Source organism: Aotus nancymaae, unplaced genomic scaffold, assembly GCF_030222135.1.
Source record: "Aotus nancymaae isolate 86718 unplaced genomic scaffold, 86718_ANA_hifiasm-v0.15.2.pri h1tg000012l, whole genome shotgun sequence".
Classification (NCBI taxonomy): domain Eukaryota; kingdom Metazoa; phylum Chordata; class Mammalia; order Primates; family Aotidae; genus Aotus; species Aotus nancymaae.
The window spans coordinates 1,669,538-1,675,181 of record NW_026988423.1 but is presented as its reverse complement, the minus strand read 5'-3'; the positions used below and the strand labels follow the sequence as shown (position 1 = coordinate 1,675,181).

General features: G+C 36.1%; 1 long non-coding RNA gene across 1 annotated transcript; it reads right to left on the bottom strand.

The window, feature by feature from the left end:
• Positions 1-693: 693 nt before the first annotated feature.
• LOC110568473 (uncharacterized) lies at positions 694-4,258 on the bottom strand. The gene is made up of 4 exons (XR_002478754.1): positions 4,184-4,258; positions 3,693-3,699; positions 2,610-2,621; positions 694-935 (listed from the first exon to the last, which is right to left on the bottom strand). It is a non-coding gene; the product is annotated as an uncharacterized LOC110568473 (long non-coding RNA).
• Between the last annotated feature and the right edge of the window lie 1,386 nt (positions 4,259-5,644).

Below are 5,644 nucleotides of genomic sequence, written 5' to 3'. Positions count from 1 at the left end.
AACTTTCCACAAGTGAACTCTAAAACTTTTGCTCAACAGTGCCATTTACATACAGGAACTGAAGATTTTTGTGAACTCTGATAAATTATCTTTATTTCTATTTTTAAATTGGGTTTTGTGACTATATCTATCTCATGATGAAAACTGTTTCTAAATCTCAAGTTTGAAAAATAAATGACAAGTTGGGATATGATTATGTAAAACCATGTAGGTTTTCTTCTGCCTTCTTTGATATAGCTCACTGAAATTGATTCTAAGTTGATCAACTACATAGCAACATCAAGAATTTCCAAAAGTTTACACAAATGAAGAGAAATAAAATCTAACATAAAATTAACATTATAGTAATTTATATTAATTTTCTATTTTAAATTGTATCAATATATTAATTTATCTTTCTTCAAGGAAAGCAAGGAACTAATAGGAATAAAGCAGATATCATGTGCCAATACATTTTCTCAATTCTTGACACAATACAAGTGAGATTATTCTGGTTTAACAAATGAAAAAGTGAGATTTTAAAAAAGTTTTCAAGTAATAGTTCTATGTTAAATGGATAATGAATAGCAGAGCCAGAATTTGACAGAATTTTGCTTAATTCAAGATACAGACTTTCCCATCGCACTATACTGCCTTCAAGAATATTAACCCTGGGACGTAATCAAAAGGTTTTCAAGGTTAACTGTTGTTATGTTTTGATTTATTTTATAGGTTACAAAGCCCAACAGTAGGTAAAACCTTTTTTCAGGCCACCCCAAAATGCCAAGATTACTAGAGAGTTGCTTCTCTATTGATTTCAGTTGCGTTAGTTTGTTGACTTCAGCAGGTTCACTAAATATCCTCAAGTTCCCATGTCAGCATTTGCTAAGTAATGTGTTCAATTCAAAAGTCTCAATGTGGATCCTCTGCTGCAATTTTCTCATTGATCATGTTTTCTAAAAATAAAATGATGAGATCTCACGGCATTGATATGCGTTACTAAGGCAAAAAAAAATGAATTTGCTTTTGGATTTTCAAAAGACCAACTGAGAAACTCAAAATGAAACTCAAAATGAGTCCTCTGAGTCTCTCACACATCCAATCTTTCTTCCATCCATTCGTTTACATACTAAACAAAACTTATTGAACACATCCTGCATACCTGGCAATATTTCTTCTAGGCATTCACATAAATGAGACAAATAAAATTTCTGTCCTCACAGAACTTACATTTGAGGAGATCAGAGGGTGGGGAAGACTGAAGGTGGGGTATTTACTCACCGGCTTCCTCCCCACGGGGACTGTGTGTTGGCTGTGTCCCTCCATCTAAGTCGATTGCTCCTTCAGGTGGCCCTCTCTACACAACTACTCTCTCGATGCCGGAGCATACACATCTTAACTTGTTGTAGCTGAGGGTACTTCAGTACCCTTTATGAGTTATTTTAATTTTGCCCTTTTAACATCCCCTTATGACCCTGTTGCAGCGTACCATGTATTTCTCAACCAAGCCTTATACATAGAGCCTAATACCATGTCTATGGCTATCTCAGAGCTTTTGATTCCTGTATTTTTCCAAACTCTGCCTTCTCTGCTGTCTACCAACACTTCCAAAAATTTACATGTGGAAGATAGAGGTATGCTAATTATAAGTGTTACATCTTCAGAAAAAGAGATAAAGAACTTGAAAGTGAGAACAAAAGGAGAGCAGTTAATCAAATGATAGAGCCAAAAGTAGTCAAAGAAACAAGGGAATTATGGCACTGATATGAAACAGTCTGACCTGGTTTACTGGTCTCTTCCCAGGGGCCTTTCCCAGGGGACAGCCGTATAGTAAACCTGTATCTCTCTGTCTCTCTCTCCCCCCTCCATGTATGTGTGTCTGTGTGTCTGTGTGCACACGTGTCCCTCCTATGTTTAGCCCTGTCTTGTCTGAAAAGCTCTGGCATTTTCTTTTACAACTGTCATGATCTGCCTAAATCTGTCAAGCATGTGTCTGCTCTTGTATGCCGTTCCATCACTTCATCTGAAGCCACATGCCACTCAAAACAGTGATAGTACCTTAAGAGAAGAATGCCTACTAATAAATGCACATGGAATCACAAAATTAGAAAAATCACCATTTCCTAATCCTAATGTACAATTTGATTTAAACAAGGAGTTATCAATGGATACAAAAAGGATTGGTAAAAAGTTAAGGAAAAAGAGATTCACAAATTCCAATGCATTACATACTGGTTTATTTAAAATTTACAAAGGAAAAGATATACTTTCACAATTGAGACTTCGGAGAGTCACCACCTTAACTGAGTGATCAAATTTATCATTACTAATAAAGGAAAAATCTGATATTATATGTCTCAAATGGGATGTGCTTTGAAATAATCATCCATCAAGCATTGTTGTCAAATTGCTTAACTTGTATCTTATCAAACTCTAGACCTAACTTCCCATTTCCAAGAAAGATAAAAGGTAGAAAAAAATTTAGTCAACGCAAAAGACAATCAGACGAAAGGACATTCTACAAGACAGCTGATAAAAGCTCTTTAAAAAGTTAGTCAAAAAAAATAATATGAGAATTACTCTATATTAAAAGAAAGTTACACATATATAACAAAATAAAACATGTGCACCTCAATTGGGTCCTTTTTTTTTTTGGGAAACAGAATCTCTCTCTTTCGCCAGGCTGAAGTGCAGTGACATGACCTTGGCTCACTGCAACCACTGCGTCCCAGTATCAAGCAATTCTCCTGCCTCAGCCTCCAGAGTAGCTGAGACTACATTACAGGCATGCTTCACCATGCCCAGCTAATTTTTGTATTTTTAGTAGAGATGGTGTTTCACCATGTTGTCCAGGATGGTCTCAACCTCTTGACCTTGTGATCCATCCGCCTTGGCCTCCCAAAGTGCTGTGATCACAGACGTGAGCCACTGCGCCCAGCCCAGGTCCTATATTTGTTAAAAGCATCTATAAAAGATATCTGGTAATATTTGGATACATTTTAAATATTGGATGAATGATACTATATAATCATTGTTATTTTATTAAGCACTATAATAATATCTATAACAGATTGTCATTATTCCTGGGAAATATATGGTAAAGTACTTTAGGTTGAAAAATCCCAAAGTCTGGAACTTACTTTAAATGGTTCTGGGGTATATATCCAGAAGGACACAGGGGAAGCATGCATAAAAGTAAAAATATACATATTTTAAAATCTACATGAATGGAATGTGGATATCTAATGTTCATGATACAAATGTGTTAAATATCTGTAATCATAGGACACTGTCTAAAGAGATTTCTCTGAGTGTACGTTCTGGAACACTAGTTGCGTGACATGTCAGAAAAAAAAGAATTCCATGGTCAGATATATTTATGGAAACTGCACACTAAATTCCTCTTGCAGAAATCCACAATTGTGCATTAATGATAATAGTACATGCATTAATTTCTTAATGTTTCATACAAACAACTGTGTGAGGTAACCCAGTTTACAGTTCTAGAAACTAAAGCACATAAAGGTTAATCCATGTATCCAAGGTTCAAGATCACACAGTTCATAATGGAGTTGAGATGGGCTCCAAGTCAGTCTGGTTCAGGAGCCACAGCAATTAACTATTGCAACAGAAGTTCAGAGAAGTGCTGCACTAAAGAAGTTTGCTTAACGCATAAAATATCGTTACTATTCTATGCTTTTGCTGTGTAATACTCTTCAGCTTCCTTTCATATCTGAGAAACTGGTTTATATCCTGCTTTCGAGGATCATACAGTCGGGCTTGGAGGTAAGACTGAATGTACATGTAGCAGCAAACAATAAAGCAGCATTGACTTAATTGGTTAATGTATAGAAAATCCACAGAGAGTTAGTTCTTTAAAAAAAGATCAATCACCACCTCTTAAACTAGAACGATATCTTAGAAGCTCTTAATCGCTCAGGAAAAAGAAGAGATAATTCAAGAAACATTATTTAAAAATTGACTCTTCAATTATGGTATAAGAAAAGATGGGTTTTACTCTGTAAACTTTTCCTCAGAATTTAAGGTTCTACTTATTATTGGTTGCAACTCGAATTTTAGCAATTTGAATAACCAAGTACAGTTAAGTTCTTTTGTAGAGAGGTGAATATAAATATATCGAGATGACAAAGAAGATCATTATATATCCTTCATTAACCAGGAAGAAAGTTTTTTATCTTATCACCACCCTTACCATCTACTTTACAGCTATGCTTGCCAAGATTGAAGACCAAATATTATTTTCAGGCTTAAAATCGCACTGCAAAGAAATGATGAAGAATACTCTTTTCATATATATAAATGTACACTAAAAAAATTAGAAAATGCCATATCGAGAATTTATGTAGAACTATTTGCCGGTTCGAAACACTCACATGTGTATTACATCATTATGCTGAAACTGGCAGATCAAAGCAACCATGAGCAGCAACATTCGAAACATATCCTCAGCCACAGAGAACCACGTGTTAGTATGAACACTCACATCACCAATGCGTTTTTAAAGCATTATGTTCTAGAAAACACATAGAAAGAAGCCTATAATAATTTAAAACCATAAGTGTGTACAAAGACTTCTTTCTAGATCATAAAGCACTCCAAAATTGCTTACCTACTTTTTTTTTCTTTTTGAGACAAAGACTCTGGCATGCAGTGGCGTGATCTAGGCTCACTGCAACCTCCGTCTCCCAGGTTCATGTGATTCTTCTGCCTCAGTCTCCCAAGTAGCTGGAACTTCAGGCGCACACCACCACGCCTGGCTAATTTTTGTGTTGTAGTAGAGATGGAGTTTTACCATGTCGCCCAGGCTGGTCTCAAACTCCTGAGCTCAGGCAATCCGCCCACCTCGGCCTCCCAAAGTGCTAGGATTACAGGCGTGAGCCACCATGCTGGGCTGCTTACCTACTTTTCCATTGGCAAAACTGAAGTGGGGTTGTGAGTTGTGATATTAGTTTTCCATTACATATTGTTCTCAGAAATTAGTTCTAAATTATATATCAAGTCTCTCTCCTTATTTTGATGCCACTGTGCTTCCAGGCCATCGTATAAACCACTTTCTTTATATAATGCTTTCTATTTTCCCTACAGATAAGTTTCTGACACCAGGAATACCTAGACTAGATTAATATGACTTTCCTACTTCATATAAATCTTTTGATTTGCTGCTGAATGGACTATTCCTCAGGATTGCTATCTAACTTCAAGAAATAATGCTGTTTATCATCTGGTCCTGAAAGCAGTCGACCACATCTGGATATTATGGTACTTTGAATTCAGAAACCATGAAATATAAATGTGCTACTATCAGCAGTGAGCAGAAATCAAATGAATAATGTTGGTTAGACAACCGAAGTGGTTTACATTTCCTTTACATTCCTGATATTTTAGTTAAATACAAAACACTACTAATGTTACAGGCAGGGATATTTTTGGCAATCAGACTTCAAGCCAAATAATCTCAAGAGACATAATTAAGGATTTCTAATATTTCACGTTTGTTCTTTTCCCCCGGGTTTTTAGACCAGAATGGCAGCTACTCTGTGTGACATTACAGCAGAACGTAAGGCAGTTGTCAAATGCTCATCACCCACATGTGTCCCTGGATGTTAAATTGAAGTGAGATTTTATGAGACTGTCACCTGACAGG